We start from the raw sequence: 19225 nt of genomic DNA, 5'->3' as shown, positions 1-19225 counted from the left end.
ATGCATTCATCTAAAATCTCTCTCCCTCTGTCATTTCAGAGGAGGTATTAACCTGTTTATCAACAGGTCAATGCCTCTGCCAAAGTGATGAAGCTAGGAATTTCATGCTGCATAACTTCAGGACCCATGTTTTAAAGACCATCACATGTTCCTGAAAAGATTTTATCAGAACTTCTCACATCACCCGGTTGTGATGCCACTGTGACACATAATTTGATGCAGTACAACATCCTGTGACAAATCCTGCAAACTACTACACTCACCACCTGTAGCATCATTTTCTGCACATCATTTTGCATAAAAAGTCTCAGAGGTAGTCACGGTGTTAATTTCTGAGCAGATTGCAATGATAACAAATCATTCACAGCAATGAGTCATCTGGACTAAACATAACACATGGCTTTTCTGCCTCTTCTCAGCTCCCAAACAAGGTTTGGCCGTCACCATTATTTTTTTATGAACAACATTTCTCTTGAAGAAGAGTTTCCCGTGCAAATCATATAAGGACCATTTTATTTCTATATTTAGAACATAAATCATCTGTTAGTTATGCAAAGCAATATCACAATCAAGATCTTTTAATTATGCTGTGAATCATGGATGCAAAGCTCTTGTGGTTATGTAGTCATCAGACTACATTGTGCTGTTTAACACATTCATTGCCAACTCTTCTGTTTGTTAGTCTTTAATTGCGTTTGGGCTCACGATAATGATTTGTGGCAAGGCTGACAATGGCCCAGAAATCCTGGCCTCCCCGGGTCCGTACACAGTGTCTACGGACCCTGGAAGGCATTGGAAAAGGCAGTTTTCATTGCACAATGTGCATGCACTGAAAACCAGTTTTTCCGATCTATCAAGCTGGAGCTTGACAGATCCTCCACATCTCGGGGGCGAGGACATTTGCAAGGGCAAGATTGCGATATTTACCCATATCTTGCCCAGCAAATAGAAACATAGAAACATAGAAAATAGGTGCAGGAGTAGGCCATTCTGCCCTTCTAGCCTGCATCGCCATTCAATGAGTTCATGGCTGAACATGCAACTTCAGTACCACCTTCCTGCTTTCTCGTCATACCCCTTGATCCCCCTAGTAGCAAGGACTTCATCTAACTCCCTTTTGAATATATTTAGTAAATTGGCCTCAACTACTTTCTGTGGTAGAGAATTCCACAGGTTCACCACTCTCTGGGTGAAGAAGTTCCTCCTCATCTCGGTCCTAAATGGCTTACCTCTTATCCTAAGACTGTGACCCCTGGTTCTGGACTTCCCCAACATTGGGAACATTCTTCCTGCATCCAACCTGTTTAAACCCGTCAGAATTTTAAACGTTTCTATGAGGTCTCCTCTCATTCTTCTGAACTCCAGTGAATACAAGCCCAGTTGATCCAGTCTTTCTTGATAGGTCAGTCCCACCATTCCCGGAATCAGTCTGGTGAACCTTCGCTGCACTCCCTCAATAGCAAGAATGTCCTTCCTCAGGTTAGGAGACCAAAACTGTACACAATACTCCAGGTGTGGCCTCACCAAGGCCCTGTACAACTGTAGCAACACCTCCCTGCCCCTGTACTCAAATCCCCTCGCTATGAAGGCCAACATGCCATTTGCTTTCTTAACCGCCTGCTATACCTGCATGCCAACCTTCAATGACTGATGTACCATGACACCCAGGTCTCATTGCACCTCCCCTTTTCCTAATCTGTCACCATTCAGATAATAGTCTGTCTCTCTGTTTTTACCACCAAAGTGGATAACCTCACATTTATCCACATTATACTTCATCTGCCATGCATTTGCCCACTCACCTAACCTATCCAAGTCACTCTGCAGCCTCATAGCATCCTCCTCGCAGCTCACACTGCCACCCAACTTAGTGTCATCCGCAAATTTGGAGATACTACATTTAATCCCCTCGTCTAAATCATTAATGTACAGTGTAAACAGCTGAGGCCCCAGCACAGAAACTTTCGTTACCCCATTAGTCACTGCCTGCCATTCTGAAACGTACCCATTTACTCCGACTCTTTGCTTCCTGTCTGACAACCAGTTCTCAATCCATGTCAGCACACTACCCCCAATCCCATGTGCTTTAACTTTGCACATTAATCTCTTGTGTGGGACCTTGTCGAAAGCCTTCTGAAAGTCCAAATATACCACATCAATTGGTTCTCCCTTGTCCACTCTACTGGAAACATCCTCAAAAAATTTGTCAAGCATGATTTCCCTTTCACAAATCCATGCTGACTTGGACCTATCATGTCACCTCTTTCCAAATGCGCTGCTATGACATCCTTAATAATTGATTCCATCATTTTACCCACTACTGAGGTCAGGCTGACCGGTCTATAATTCCCTGTTTTCTCTCTCCCTCCTTTTTTAAAAAGTGGGGTTACATTGGCTACCCTCCACTCGATAGGAACTGATCCAGAGTCAATGGAATGTTGGAAAATGACTGTCAATGCATCCGCTATTTCCAAGGCCACCTCCTTAAGTACTCTGGGATGCAGTCCATCAGGCCCTGGGGATTTATCGGCCTTCAATCCCATCAATTTCCCCAACACAATTTCCCAACTAATAAGGATTTCCCTCAGTTCCTCCTCCTTACTAGACCCTCTGACCCCTTTTATATCTGGAAGGTTGTTAGTGACTACCGAACCAAAGTACTTGTTCAATTGGTCTGCCATTTCTTTGTTCCCCATTATGACTTCCCCTGATTCTGACTGCAGGGGACCTACGTTTGTCTTTACTAACCTTTATCTCTTTACATATCTATAGAAACTTTTGCAATCCGTCTTAATGTTCCCTGCAAGCTTCTTCTCGTACTCCATTTTCCCTGCCTTAATCAAACCCTTTGTCCTCCTCTGCTGAGTTCTAAATTTCTCCCAGTCCCCGGGTTTGCTGCTATTTCTGGCCAATTTGTATGCCACTTCCTTGGCTTTAATACTATCCCTGATTTCCCTTGATAGCCACGGTTGAGCCACCTTCCCTTTTTTATTTTTACACCAGACAGGAATGTACAATTGTTGTAGTTCATCCATGCGGTCTCTAAATTCTGCCATTGCCCATCCACGGTCAACCCCTTAAGTATCATTCGCCAATCTATCCTAGCCAATTCACACCTCATACCTTCAAAGTTACCCTTCTTTAAGTTCTGGACCATGGTCTCTGAATTAACTGTTTCATTCTCCATCCTAATGCAGAATTCCACCATATTATGGTCACTCTTCCCCAAGGGGCCTCCAAGAGGATTGCTAATTAATCCTCTCTCATTACACAACACCCAGTCTAAGATGGCCTCCCCCCTAGTTGGTTCCTCGACATATTGGTCTAGAAAACCATCCCTTATGCACTCCAGGAAATCCTCCTCCACCGTATTGCTTCCAGTTTGGCGAGCCCAATCTATGTGCATATTAAAGTCACCCATTATAACTGCTGCACCTTTATTGCATGCACCCCTAATTTCCTGTTTGATGCCCTCCCCACATCACTACTACTGTTTGGAGGTCTGTACACAACTCCCACTAACGTTTTTTGCCCTTTGGTGTTCTGCAGCTCTACCCATATAGATTCCACATCATCCAAGCTAATGTCCTTCCTAACTATTGCATTAATCTCCTCTTTAACCAGCAATGCTACCCCACCTCCTTTTCCTTTTATTCTATCCTTCCTGAATGTTGAATACCCCTGGATGTTGAGTTCCCAGCCCTGATCATCCTGGAGCCACGTCTCCGTAATCCCGATCACATCATATTTGTTAACATCTATTTGCACAGTTAATTCATCCACCTTATTCCGGATACTCCTTGCATTAAGACACAAAGCCTTCAGGCTTGTTTTTTTAACACCCTTCGTCCTTTTAGAATTTTGCTGTACAGTGGCCCTTTTTGTTCTTTGTCTTGGGTTTCTCTGACCTCCACTTTTCCTCATCTCCTTTCTGTCTTTTGCTTTTGCCTCATTTTTGTTTCCCTCTGTCTCCCTGCATTGGTTCCCATCCCCCTGCCATATTAGTTTAACTCCTCCCCAACAATACTAGCAAACACTCCCCCTAGGACATTGGTTCCAGTCCTGCCCAGGTGCAGACCGTTCGGTTTGTACTGGTCCCACCTCCCCCAGAACCGGTTCCAATGCTCCAGGAATTTGAATCCCTCCCTGCTGCACCACTGCTCAAGCCACGTATTCATCTGCGCTATCCTGCGATTCCTACTCTGACTAGCACGTGGCACTGGTAGCAATCCCGAGATTACTACTTTTGAGGTCCTACTTTTTAATTTAGCTCCTAGCTCCTTAAATTCGTTTTGTCGGACCTCATCCCTTTTTTTTTTACCTATGTCGTTGGTACCAATGAGCACCACGACAACTGGCTGTTCTCCCTCCCTTTTTAGAATGTCCTGCACCCGCTCCGAGACATCCTTGACCCTTGCACCAGGGAGGCAACATACCATCCTGGAGTCTTGGTTGCGGCAGCAGAAATGCCTATCTATTCCCCTCACAATTGAATCCCCTATCACTATCGCTCTCCCACTCTTTTTCCTGCCCTCCTTTGCAACAGAGCCAGCCACGGTGCCATGAACTTGGCTGCTGCTGTCCTCCCCTGATGAGTCATCCCCCTCAACAGAACTCAAAATGGTGTATCTGTTTTGCAAATGTCCTCAAAACTCTTGTGCCTGATAAAAGCAGGCGCATAGCCTACTTTTACAGGCGTAAGAGTTTTAAAACACACAAAAACATTGTAAAATAAAATTTTAAAAACACGTTATTGTTAAAAACTCTCTCCACTTTGCCAAGTTTATTTTAAACAATAAATTAAAAAAACTTCTTTAAAAAAATGGAAAAATATATATATTTTTTAAATACATACTTTAATTTAAATTAATAAAAATATGTGCATTTTTTTCCTATCTTTTATTATTGGTTGTGTATGTTTTCTCATTCATAATAATGGGAATTCCAACTTATGGAGTTCACATTATTATGAATGAGAATATACTATACCTGATTGACTGCCCAGAGACATATGACTCCAGCTCCAGGCCTGCGCACGTCTCGACATGCACGCGCTGCGACACGCAGTCAGGTGAGGCCTCCAGACCGGGATCTCGCATGGGCGCAGCAGGTTCAGGTAGGTGCGCTTCTTTTTTCTAGAATCCAGTCGAACGCCCGCGGGAAGGAGAAACCAGGATTTCTGGGCCAATTATATTAAATAACATAGCCACATCTCCCCTTTCCTAATTCCCAAAAAGCTCTAGTTCTGCAGGTTTGCACAGAATATATATTCCATTAATGCTGCTTAGCATTTTTTCTATTAGATCCCTATCTCCCATTATCACTGCTGACATTTTATATCTGAATACTATCTTCAACTATCCTTCTGAATTTTCTATTTAAACAACCTACGACAGAACTAGAAGTGGCAGCAATAAACGCACCATGACTAAAAAGTCCAAATTCTATACTAATGGTATGTTGCGTAAGGAGATTTTTGGAAAGCACCTTCCCGAGATTACCTACACTTTGTATATCTTAGAGCAAATGATCATTTACTGTCCCTGCAAAGGAAAAAGAATGATGAATAGCTTACTGTTAAAATAGCACTTTTCTTTGAAGCAGATTAGTGATGGTATCTGCAACTGTCTGGAATGTAGTCAATTCCTTTTTAATTTCACACTGATTGAATTCAGTGCATCAAAGTATGACACTGAATGAAATTACTTCATTATATGTCTGTACAACCTTCTCGGTACAATTATCTGTCAGTCCGCCTTGTCGTTTTCAACAACTTTAACAGCTTTTAAAATGAAATATTCATAAATCTGACACATCTGAAATAAGAATGCTGTTCAGTCATTAAAGCTATCAGTCACCCAGGAACATTTGTTGGAAAGTTGAAAAAAACTGCAACTTGCGACTATCAGTAACATATTTAACTTTCTGTCTACATTAACAGTTAAGGAAAAAGCACACAAACTGTAAAGCACCACACTTACTAGATGGACTCAATGACCTAAACATTTGGCCATATTAAATGGCCTCCTAAGCCACCAACTAGGGCGGATAGGAAGAGCATACTCATTGTGAGCTGGAAAGTGTGCCACCTGCCATATTGCTAAAAGTCAAAAAATCAAAGTGCACTGACCAAGCCAGAAACGGGCATTAGGACCTTTGCCACCAACTCCATTCCCTAGCCACCTCTCTGTGGCCACTGTCTGAGGCTGAACCAAACTTGTAATTTTTCAGTCCTCCTCAGTGTTGACTACCTCTTCCAATTTGGTGTAATTTGCAAATTTAGAAATTATATTCCATGAATAGTCAATGTGGATTTCAAAAGGGAAAGGCTTGCTTGACCAACCGAAATGAATTCTTTGAAGAGGTGACAGAGTGAGTAGAAATGGGTAATGTAGTAGATGTATGCAGACTTCCAAAAGGCCTTCAATAAGGTACCACATAATAGGCTAATGAATAATGTCAGAATATGCGGAGTCAGGGGACAAGTAGCAGAATGGATAGTTAGCTGGCTGCAAGACAGAAAGCAGAGAGTAGGGGTAAAGGGTAGCTATTCAGTGTGGCAGAAGATGGAAAATAGGATCCCACAAGGATTGGTGAGGGGTCCACTATTGTTCACAATTTATATTAATGATTAAGGATTGGATTTTGCGGGGCGGTCAGTGGGTGCGATCGGTGGTGGGTCAGATGGAAAAGTGGTCTTTTCCCCAGTGGGTCAGGACCTCGCTGTGAACCCCCCGCCACGAGCCTTTACCAAATGACGGGTCTGTCAGCGCTGAGTAGACCTGACACGCAGTGGCAGGGGAGGTAATTAAAATCATTAGTTGCTTATTTACAGCCACTTATCAATGTTTTATTTTCCAAGCTCTTTGGATTTGACAACTTACCCACCAGTTTCCCGCTGTGCCGTGACCTCGTTTGTGAAGCTGTGGCAGGAAGTCAGAGGCCACTGAATCAGCTGGTGAGTTGACAGCTTCAAATATCAAGTCAAAGCTCCCAGCTGATTGAGACATGTTCCCTTAAGTACCAGTTTCTCTAAACTGCAGTTCCACTGCAGATTCAGGATGCTGCAAGTGATTACACAAGTCTCCATTCAGTCTCACTTCATTACCTCTCCCACCATTGACAGATCGCTTTCTGCCATCTCTACTTCACCTGCCATCTATTCCATCAGCATGGGTGCACTTGAAACTCTCTCACCTTGGTCCTCAGAATCCCACCACGATCAGCCACAACATGAGCAGCTCCAGGCACACCAGCAGCACAAACAACAACACCAACCTTCTCTGAAATCAACTGATGCTGCATAGGATACAGGGCATCAGTACCCAACCACATTCTTGCCTGGAAGGCCAGGGATGACCTCATCATAGCCAGTTTTACTTCAGTTGGTGCTGTACACCCTGGCTGCCACATGATGTGCCAGGTTGGCACCAACCCACGCCAACACCATAAAGCATCCCTACAATGCCCAATCCATTCCTTTCACACTCACTGCCATTGCGGGGGGGGGGTTACCATTTTGACTCACCATTCACTACAACTCACTAAGCCACTTCCAAAGATGCACACAAATCTGTCCAAGAATGCAAAGTGTTGAAAATAAATGACAGCACATTAACAGAAACTTTACATGACCATTGGATAAAACACCCAAGTGCTACCCTTGTGTGTTGTTAGTTGGTATGATTGCATTAGGGTGAGTGTGAGGGGTGGCTTGTGAGATGGGCATGTGATAATATCAGAGAAGGATGGGTGGCGGTGCAAGGTAAGTTAGTGTGAGTAAGGATATACAGGAGTAGGATAGGGAAGGCAGATTGATGGGGATGTGATGAGGGGCACAGCAGGATGAGGTTGAGTGTGGCTTTGTACTAACTTTTCGTGATCGAATGAGATCATTGAAATGTTTGTGGCACTACACCCAGGTCCTCCTGACCACATCCCTGCTTGTGCCCTCGTCTGCAATGTACAACCAGGGAGGTCTCTTCCATCCATGGGAAGGGAAGAGGACCCCCCTGTGTGCTGTGACTCCCTCCATCAATGTTTTTTTCCCAGCTCTTTGGATTTGACAGCTCGCCCACCAGTTTCCCGCTGTGCCTAGACCTCGTTTGTGAAGCTGAGGCGGGAAATCAAAGGCCATTGAATCAGCTGATGAGTGGACAACTTCAAGTGTCAAGTCAAAGTTCCCAGCTGATTGAGACATGTTCCCTTAACCACTAGTTTCTCTAAACTGCATACGAAGGGAGTCATGGGTGCAGCCCTGCACAGTGCTCATCAGCATTTACAGCACTTCAGTGCTGTAGAACACTGACAACACAACTGTTGAACTAAATTTGAACATGGTCCCTTTAAGGAAACCGGCTGATGACATGTCATCAAATGACGTCATCAAACCTGCTTCCTCCAATTGGCCGGCAAACGCAATGGGCGGGCCATGGACCTGCTGAGGTTCGTAAAATCGCGGCCTTAGATTTTGAAATCAAAAACACAATTCCAAATTTGTTGGTGACTCAAAATTGGAGGGGGGGGGGTGGTGCGGTGTTAGTCAATATTGAGAAGGACTGCGACAAATTACAAGAAGACATTAATAAACTTGCAGAATGGAAAATTAATTTCAACACAGATAAGTGTGAGGTATTACATTTTGGTTTAGACAAATAGGAGGTCACATATTACTTGGAAAATGAGAATTTAAATGGGGTAGAGGAGCAAAGTGGTCTGGGAGTACAAATAAACAAATTGCTAAAAGTAGGTATGCAGGTTAATAAGGCCATAAAAAAGACAAACCAAGCACTAGGGCTTACTTCTAGAGAGATAGAATTGTAAAGTAGGGAAGTTATGCTAAACTTGTATGGAACCTGGGTTAGACCACACTTGGAGCTCTGTATATAATTCTCATCACCATATTATAAAAGGGATATAGTGGCACTGGAGAGGATGCAAGAAATTATTTACAAGGATGATACCAGAAATGCGAGGTTATACCCATCAGGAAAGAATGATCAGACTATCTCTCTTCCTGAAAAGAGAAGGCTGAGGGGTGAACTAATAAAAGGTTTTTTAAATTCTGCAAGGCTTTCATAGAGTAGACACAGAATGTTTCCACGTGGGGAAGAGCAAAACTAGAGGCCATCAATATAAGATGGTCACCAAATAATCAAACAGAGAGTTCAGAAGAATCTTCTTTACCCAAAGAATGTGGAACTTGCTGCCACAGGGAGTGGTTGAAGTGAATAGTATCGATGCATTTAAGGGGAGGCTAGACAAGTATATGAGGGAGAATGGAATAGAGGGTTAGGTTGATAGAGTTCGATGAGTAAGGATGAAATGAGGCTCGAGTGAAGCATAAATGCGGCATGGACTGGTTGGGCTGAATGGCCTGTTTCTGTGATGTATATTCTGTGCAATTCTATCTAATTCTATGATTAATAGGGCATATATTAGAATAAATACTTGACTCCGTGGTAGCACTCTTCTTTAACCTGAAGGATGTGAACATAAGAACATAAGAATTAGGAACAGGAGTAGGCCATCTAGCCCCTCGAGCCTGCTCCGCCATTCAATAAGATCATGGCTGATCTGGTCGTGGACTCAACTTCACTTACCCGCCCTCTCCCCGTAACCCTTAATTGCCTTATTGGTTAAAAATCTATCTATCTGTGACTTGAATACATTCAATGAGCTAGCCTCAACTGCTTCCTTGGGCAGAGAATTCCACAGATTCACAACCCTCTGGGAGAAGAAATTCCTTCTCAACTCGGTTTTAAATTGGTTCCCCCGTATTTGGAGGCTGTGCCCCCTAAGTTCTAGTCTCCCCGACCAGTGGAAACAACCTCTCTGCCTCTATCTTGTCTATCCCCTTCATTATTTTAAATGTTTCTATAAGATCACCCTCATCCTTCTGAACTCCAACGAGTAAAGACCCAGTCTACTCAATCTATCATCATAAGGTAACCCCCTCATCTCCGGAATCAGCCTAGTGAATCGTCTCTGCAACCCCTCCAAAGTCAGTATATCCTTCCTTAAGTAAGGTGACCAAAACTGCACGCAGTACTCCAGGTACGGCCTCACCAATACCCTATACAGTTGCAGCAGGACCTCCTTGCTTTTGTACTCCATCCCTCTCGCAATGAAGGCCAACATTCCATTCGCCTTCCTGATTACCTGCTGCACCTGCAAACTAACTTTTTGGGATTCATGCACAAGGACCCCCAGGTCCCTCTGCACTGCAGCATGTTGTAATTTCTCCCCATTCAAATAATATTCCCTTTTACTGTTTTTTCCCCCAAGTTGGATGACCTCACATTTTCCGACATTGTATTCCATCTGCCAAACCTTAGCCCATTCGCTTAACCTATCTAAATCTCTTTGCAGCCTCTCTGTGTCCTCTACACAACCCACTTTCCCACTAATCTTTGTGTCATCTGCAAATTTTGTTACACTACACTCTGTCCCCTCTTCCAGGTCATCTATGTATATTGTAAACAGTTGTGGTCCCAGCACCGATCCCTGTGGCACACCACTAACCACCGATTTCCAACCCAAAAAGGACCCATTTATCCCGACTCTCTGCTTTCTGGTCGCCAGCCAATTCTCTATCCATGCTAATACATTTCCTCTGACTCCGCGTACCTCTATCTTCTGCAGTAACCTTTTGTGTGGCACCTTATCGAATGCCTTTTGGAAATCTAAATACACCACATTCATCGGTACACCTCTATCCACCATGCTCATTATATCCTCAAAGAATTCCAGTAAATTAGTTAAACATGATTTCCTCTTCATGAATCCATGCTGCGTTCTGTCACTTCAGTGCTGCAATGTTGGATGAGTTGTCTTTCATATGTGATCTTAAACTGGGGCTTGCCTCTCTGTTCAGTTAGATGTAAAGGATCCTACAGCGCTTTTTCAAAGAAGAAAGTGAGCTCCCTCTGTGTTCTAGTCGACATTTATCCATCAAACAAAACAAACAGGTCATTCATCTTATTGCTTGTCAGCATTTACAGCACTTCCAAAGGTGCACACAAATCTGTCCAAGAATGCAAAGTGGGGCCTTGCTGTTTGCAAATTGATGTTTGAGCTTGCTTACAAAACAGTGATTAAACTTCAAAAGTAATTCACTGGTTGTAAAGCGCCTTGAACATCTGGAGGACGTAAAAGGCACTATATAAATGCAGGTTCTTTCATCTTTCTAACAAAAAAATAATTTTGAAATAAATATACTTAATGTCAATTGTTTCCTTCAAAGTTCATAGACAAAGATTATGCTGACTTAATGAAATGAATCATGCATCCTTTCATTTACAAGAGATGCACATGTTGGTGTAAAATGATAGTTGGGACTTTGAGGAGATATAGAATAATGCTTTCACTACTCAGCCCAAGAAAGAGGCTTCAGCAGTAACTTTAGAAAAGCACCTACTACGACTGATAGGATCAAAATTAATTTAACCAGTGCATGAAGTGGGCTTTATTCATAATTTATGATACTCTCGAGAATACAATTCAAACATCCCCAAAGACACATGTGACATTTTTCCATTTCCTATACAAGTCAACCCATGAGACATTGAGTGAGCTTGCCAATTAGTGTGCCAAATGGAGCAGATTAGTTCTATGAGCCTACGCCCACAGGAACTAGAATGGTTCCACTCAAACTTATTTCACCTGCAATCCTTACAACTAGAAAACTGGAGTGACTTTCATTGTGGGCTGGATTTGAACCCAGATCTTTCAGGTGGAAGCCCAGTGTCAGACGCACTGCCTCACCCAGTTTACCTAGAAGGTGTTGATTAAGGTTGTGAATTTCTGTTAAATTTTTTGCTCTTTTCCCAAGAATTGCTGTTCTCTGCAGGATTATATGAGGAACTATGTACATGTGTCTTTGGGGATGTTTGACTGAAGTGATATCTTAGTATTCTTGAGAGTATCATAAATTATGAATAGTGCCCGCTTCAAGCACTAGTTAAATTTATTTTGATCCTATTAGAATCAGTCTGAGAATTGTGAGTAATATCTGTTTAAAGCATTTTTTTTAAAGAAATGTTTTGATGTTACCTTATTCATAAACAAGGTATGTTTTTATAAATCCATTCAACGTGGTGTGTACAATACGAAAAAATAAATAGTTCCTTTTCTTGAAGGCTGTGTATCAAAGCTTTTGATTTGAATATTCCTCAGAAGACGTCAATTAAATTTACAGACAAAGCATCTTTATCTGTGTAACAGGCATTTAAACAGGAAAGAGTTACATATAAAAGTATATTTAATTCAATAAGCTAGAGCTCTTGCTGGACTGAAAGCTTGACTTTTAAAAATAATTAATGCATTTGTTTGAACCACACGTGGGATGCAGGTAACGAAGACCCCCTTTTGCTAATACATAAATGATCACAAAATGTCATACCTTGGCTATCAATAAACAAACAAAAATGCTTTCAAAAAAAAAATATATAAAGCTAGCACAGAGGATGATAGAACAATACAAACTCACATTTGATTGACAGTGCTTTCACATTTAAAGAGCTACAGGATCAGATCTCAATCACCAAGGGAAGCGAGGACAAAGTGGAATAGGACATTCAATCATCTCGAGGAGGGTTGGTTGTGACAAGACAAATGAAAACTCTTGGACTTCCGTATAGGTTTGCTGGTAGCACTACCCATTCCGTCTTTATGGAAGTTATAATCAAATATGCTCACATGAATATATTTATTTTATTCAATTAGATCTTGTTTGCATAATTCATGCCGCTTCAGGTACTGGAATTTCTTTCCTAGTTCCTCGAACTACCTCAGTCAAAGCTTCCCAGAAGGTTTATGTTTTTTAACTATGAAGAAATTTTGATATTCATAAACAAGGTATGTTTTTATAAATCCATTCAATGTGGTGTGTACAATACGAAAAAATAAATAGTTCCTTTTCTTGAAGGCTGTGTATCAAAGCTTTTGATTTGAATATTCCTCAGAAGACGTCAATTAAATTTACAGACAAAGCATCTTTATCTGTGTAACAGGCATTTAAACAGGAAAGAGTTACATATAAAAGTATATTTAATTCAATAAGCTAGAGCTCTTGCTGGACTGAAAGCTTGACTTTTTAAAAATAATTAATGCATTTGTTTGAACCACACGTGGGATGCAGGTAACGAAGACCCCCTTTTGCTAATACATAAATGATCACAAAATGTCATACCTTGGCTATCAATAAACAAACAAAAATGCTTTCAAAAAAAAAATATATAAAGCTAGCATAAACACCCAGGGGCAGAAACTCTTGTGCCAAAAATGGGCAGCAGGTCGATGGGATGGTTGCTCTGTGCACTGGCCCATGCCAGCTTCAGGCCTGAGCCAAACTTGGCATCGGGCTTCATTTGAATGATTTTATAGCCAGAACAAAAATCGGCACCAGAAGTGACCCAAACAGACTTATTTTTTATACTTTGCTTGCATGGTCAGGAGGAGCAGGAGCGCTCCTTCGGCCCCACAAGGGAAGTCCCACGGCTCCCTTCCTTCCTGATTGCAAGACCCTCCCAAAATTCCCATCACATGTCTTGCCGGAGAGCCGGGGACCGTTTCTTCAGTCCGCAGCGATGGCTTCTTGCGACACGACATCACGCTCCCACCCATTGGCCAGCTGCCCCTTCCTGCTGGAATGGGCGTGAAACTGACTGGGGCGTGCAGATAAGGCCTGGGAGTTAAAAGCGTCCAGGCCTCATGCTGCCGAGGTCTGGATTGTTTGCTGCCCATCACAGCTCCCACCTGCCCGATTCCAATCCCAAGTTCAAGTTGGAGTTTCCTATCTCTGCCATCTTTCAGGTGAATCTACACTGTACACATTACACTCTGTGGCTTTAATGCAATTAATGTTGTGCCCAAAACTAAGGGCCCAAGTTTCCACAAGAAAAAAAACGGGCGCCCCTCCGAGCTGGCCTAAAAAAACGGCGCCTAAAAAAATCCTCGGTATTCTCCACCTACTTACAGGTCCTCTGGCCCTCGGCGCAGCCAGCACGAGCTGTAGGGGGGGGGGGGGGGGGGGCGGAGCCAGGTCCCGGCGCTGAAAACAGTGCCGGGACCTCTGCACATGCGCGCTACAGTCGGCACGCAAGTGCAGTAGCTCCAGGCGCTGAACTGTGTGGGAGGGGCCCGAAGCACGCAGCCCCTAGCCCTGGCTGAATGGCCTCACTGGGGCTGCGTGGATAAGGCTCCTCCCACGGCCAGCTCCTGCTCCCCGCCCCCGACAAGACCCGACACCCGCTTCCCCCCCCGCCGCCGACCCGACACCCGCTCCCCCCCCCGCCGCCGACCAGACACCCGCTCCCCCCACCCCCGCCGACCTGACACCCGCTCCCCCCCCGCCGACCAGACCCGACACCCGCTCCCCCCCCCGCCCCGAACCGAGACCCGACACCCGCTCCCCCCCCCACCCGACTGACCCGACCCAACCCGCGCTCCTGTTCCCCAACCCGACCCGCTCCCCCCCCCCCTACTGGACCCGACTCGCGACTCCTGGACTGGATCCGATCCGACCTGACCTCTCCCTTCCCCACCCCTCTCTCTCCCCCCCGCCCCCCCGCTCTCTCTCTCTCTCTCCCTCCCCTCTCTCTCTCTCCCTCCCTCCCCCTCCCTCTCTCTCTCCCCCTCCCTCCCTCTCTCTCTCTCTCTCCCCTCCCTCCCTCTCTCTCTCTCCCCCTCCCTCCCTCTCTCTCTCTCCCCCTCCCTCCCTCTCTCTCTCTCCCCCTCCCTCCCTCTCTCTCTCTCTCTCTCTCTCCCCCTCCCTCTCTCTCTCTCTCTCTCTCCCCCTCCCTCTCTCTCTCTCTCTCTCCCCCTCCCTCCCTCTCTCTCTCTCCCCCTCCCTCCCTCCCTCCCTCTCTCCCCCTCCCTCCCTCTCTCTCTCTCCCCCTCCCTCCCTCTCTCTCTCTCCCCCTCCCTCCCTCTCTCTCTCTCCCCCTCCCTCCCTCTCTCTCTCTCCCCCTCCCTCCCTCTCTCTCTCTCCCCCTCCCTCCCTCTCTCTCTCTCTCCCCCTCCCTCCCTCTCTCTCTCTCCCCCTCCCTCCCTCTCTCTCTCTCCCCCTCCCTCCCTCTCTCTCTCTCCCCCTCCCTCCCTCTCTCTCTCTCCCCTCCCTCTCTCTCTCTCCCCCTCCCCCTCGCTCTCTCTCTCTCTCTCCCTCCCTCCCCCCCTCTCTCTCCCTCCCTGCCCCCCCTCTCTCTCCCTCCCTCCCCTCTCTCTCTCTCCCTCCCTCTCTCTCTCCCTCCCTCCCTCCCCTCTCTCTCTCTCTCCCGCTCAGCGGCACGAACGGCTGCAGAATTCTCCCTGGCTGAAGCACTTTCACACGGGTAGGAAGATGGTTTATTTAATCTTTTCTTGGCTTATAAATGTTTATTCAGGTTGGATTTATTTGTATAATATTTGTAGAAGTATAAATAAGGATTTATTGTCGAACTTAATGAGTTCCCTTCCCCCCCCACCTCGTTCTGGACGCCTAATTTGTAACCTGCGCCTGATTTTTTAATGTGTAGAACAGGTTTTTTCAGTTCTACAAAAATCTTCACTGGCTCCATTCTACTTTAGTTTGGAGTACATTTTCACTGTGGAAACTTTGAAATCAGGCGTCAGTGGCCGGACACGCCCCCTTTTGAAGAAAAAATTCTGTTCTAAACTAGAACTGTTCTACCTGACTAGAACTGCAGAAAAAAAAAGTGTGGAGAATTGCGATTTCTAAAATAGTCCGTTCTCCACCAGTTGCTCCTAAAAATCAGGCGCGAATCATGTGGAAACTTGGGCCCTAAGTGTGGCCTAATCAACGTTTAGTTCAAATTTACCACTGCTTCTTTACTCTTGTACTTTGTGCCCCATTCATAAAACTCAAAATGCCGATGCCTTTTAAAAAAAAATGTCTTTATCTGCCTGCACTCTCATTTTTAAGGAATTATGTATTTGAACTCCTAGGTCTCTCTGTTGGTCCACACCTTTCAGTCTGTTTCCAGTAAGTGCATTCCTTATTTTTCCTCCTGAAATATACGATCAAAGTTTTTCAGAACCAATTTCTTATCAAATATCCTCCTCTAGTACAATCATATGCTCACTTCCATCATCATTTTAATAAAAAATGATTAAAAAATATTTATTTAATACTAGTAGCATACCTTCTTCCTCCACAATTAGATTGTCCCCTTTCACCCTACTCTCTCAAACTTATTCTTTTATTTTTATATGCTTATGAAAACTCCTCACTATTTCCTTTGCTAGCCACTTTTCATTTCCTTTTAGAACTTCTACTCGCCAAGATTCGGCATGGCTTTTTCATCCAAACCTATTTTATGAATGTGAAAAATAAATCCATACAGAGGCAACTAATCCTTTTTGATGTGCTGTTTGAAGACTGCATTTAATATTGAATGACTATTTTGAAGGCTGAAGTTTCTTACTCCAAACATTTTGGAAAGCCAGCGTAAAGAGTTGGGATCATAGCAATTTAAGGCGCAGAAGGAGGCCATTCAGCCAATCGTGTCTTGGTTTATCAAAAAAGAGCTATCCAGCCTAATTCCACTTTCCAGATCTTAGTCCATTGTCTTGTTGGTTATGCCACTTCAAGTGCATATCCAAGTACTTTTTAAATGCGTTGAGTGTTTCTGCCTCTACCACCCTTTCACACAATGCGTTCCAGACCCTCACCACCTTCTGGGTGCAAAAAGTTCTTCTCAACTCCCCGCTAATTCTTCTCCAATTACTTTAAATCTATGCCTCCTGGTTATTGACCTTGCTGCTAAGGGAAATAGGTCCTTCCTCTGCACTCTATCTAGGCTCTTCATAATTTTATACACCTCAATAAAGTCTCCCCTCAGCCTCCTTTGTTGCAAAGAAAACAACCCAGCCTATCTAATCTTTCCTCATAGCTAAAATTCTCCAGTTCTGACAACATCCTCTGTACCTTCTCCAATGCAATCACATCTTTCCTGTAATGTGATGACCATAGGAATATAAGAACATAAGATTTAGGAGTAGGAGTAGGCCATGCAGCCCATCGAGCCTGCTCCATCATTCAATAAGATTATGACTGATCTTCGATTTCAACTCCACTTTCCCACCTGATCCCCATATCCCTTGATTCCCCTGGAGTCCAAAAAATCTATCTATCTCAGTCCTGAAGATACTCATCAACTCAGCATCCAATATTTCATTAAATCTTTCCATAAACTGTATTCAGTACTCTAGCTGTGTCCTAACTAGAGTTTTGTATGGTTCAAGCATAACCTCCCTGCTCTTATATTCTATGCCTTGGCTAATAAAGGCAAGCATTCCGTATGTCTTCTTAACCACCTTATCTATGTGTCCTTCAGGGATCGATGAACATGCACTCCAAAGACCCTCTGTTCCTCTACACTTCTCAATTTATAGTTTACATTTATAGTGTATTCCTTGCCTTGTTAACCCCTCCCCCCAAATGCATTACCTCACACTTCTCCGGATTGAATTCCTTTACCACTTTTCTGCTCACTTGACCATTACATTGATATCTTCCTGCAGTCTACAGCTTTCTTCCTCACTATCAACCACATGGCCAATTTTTGTATCATCTGCAAACTTCTTAATCATGCCCCCTACACTGAAGAACAGCAACAACTTGTATTTATATAGCATCTTTAAAGTTGTGAAATATCCCAAGGTGCTTCACAAGATAAAATTTATGAGATAAAAATTTGACACCAAGTCGCATAAGTAGAATTTAGCACAGGTGACCAAAAGCTTGGTCAAAGAGGTATGTTTTAAGGAGCGTCTTGAAGGAGGAAAGAAAGGTAGAGATAAAGATAGAGATAGAGGCAGGAGCACAGACATTTTGGGGGTTGTGGGGTTGGAGGAGATTATAGAGATAGGGAGGGGTGAGGCCATGAGGGATTTGAAAATAAGGATGAGAATTTTGAAATTGAGGCGTTGCTTAACCAGAAGCCAATGTAGGTCAGCGAGCTCAGGGGTGATCGGTGAGTGGACTTGGTGCGTTAGAACATGGGCAGCCAAGTTTTGGATTACCTCTAGTTTACGTAGGGTAGAATGTGGGAGGCCAGCCAGGAGCGTGTTGGAATAGTCAAGTCTAGAGGTAATAAAGGCATGGATGAGGGCTTCAGCAGCGGATGAGCTGAGGCAAGGACAGAGATGGGCAATGTTACAGAGGTGAAAATAGGTGTTGTTAGTTATGCTGCGGATATGTGGTTGAAAGCTCATTTCAGGATCAAATATGACATCAAGGTTGTGAACAGTCTGGTTCAGCCTCAGACAGGAGTTGGGGAGAGGGATGGAGTCAATGGCTAGGGAACGGAGTTTGTGGCAGGGACCGAAAACAATGGCTTCGGTCTTCCCAATATTCAATTGGAGAAAATATCTGCTCATCTAGAACTGGATGTCGGACAAGCAGTCTGACAATTTAGAACTGTGAAGGGGTCGAAGGAAGTGGTAGTGAGGTGGAGCTGGGTGTCATCAGCATACATGCGGAAACAGATGCTGTGTTTTCAGATGATGTCACCAAGGGGCCATGGAAAGATCCTTGGGGGGACACCAGAGGTAACGATGCAGGGGCAGGGAGAGAAGCCATTGCAGGTGATTCTCTGGCTACGATTGGATAGATAAGAATGGAACCAGGCAATTGAAGTCTCACCCAGCTGGATGACAGTGGAGAGGCATTGGAGAAGGATAGCGTAATCAACCGTGTCAAAGGCTACAGACAAATCAAGGAGGATGAGGAGGGATAGTTTTCCTTTGTAACAGTCACAAGGGATGTCATTTTTGAGTTTGAGAGCCATTTCAGTACTGTGGCAGGCGCTGAAACCAGACTAAAGGGATTCAAATACGTAATTGCGGGAAAGATGTGCACGGGTTGGGAGACGGCAACACGTTCAGGGCTTTGGAGAGGAAAGGGAGGTTGGAGATGGAACGGTAGTTTGCAAGGATGGAGGAGTAGAAGGTTGTTTTTTTGAGGAGAGGAGCGATGACGGCAGATTTGAGGGACCACAAAAAGCAAGGGACCTAGTACTGAGTCCTCCAAAACTACACTGGGAACAGCCTTCCAGTCGCAAAAGCACCTGTTGACCATTACCCTTTGCTTCCTGCCACTGAGCCAGTTTTGGATCCAACTCGCCACTTTCTCTTGGATTCCATGGCCTTTACTTTTCTAAACAGTCTGCCATCTGGGACCTTGTCAAAAGCCTTGCTAAAATCCATGTAGATGACAAATCTG

At 44.3% G+C, this 19225-nt stretch overlaps 1 protein-coding gene across 3 annotated transcripts in view; it reads right to left on the bottom strand.

Annotated features, from left to right (window-relative positions):
• tenm1 (teneurin transmembrane protein 1) overlaps nucleotides 1-19225 on the bottom strand; it is a 1011052-nt gene that overhangs the window by 11333 nt on the left and 980494 nt on the right. The gene's annotated exons all lie outside the window — the stretch shown is intronic.

The sequence above is a fragment of the Pristiophorus japonicus genome, chromosome 6 (assembly GCF_044704955.1).
Source record: "Pristiophorus japonicus isolate sPriJap1 chromosome 6, sPriJap1.hap1, whole genome shotgun sequence".
Classification (NCBI taxonomy): Eukaryota; Metazoa; Chordata; class Chondrichthyes; family Pristiophoridae; genus Pristiophorus; species Pristiophorus japonicus.
The sequence above is the reverse complement of the archived record's forward strand: the minus strand, read 5'-3'. Positions and strand labels throughout refer to the sequence as shown.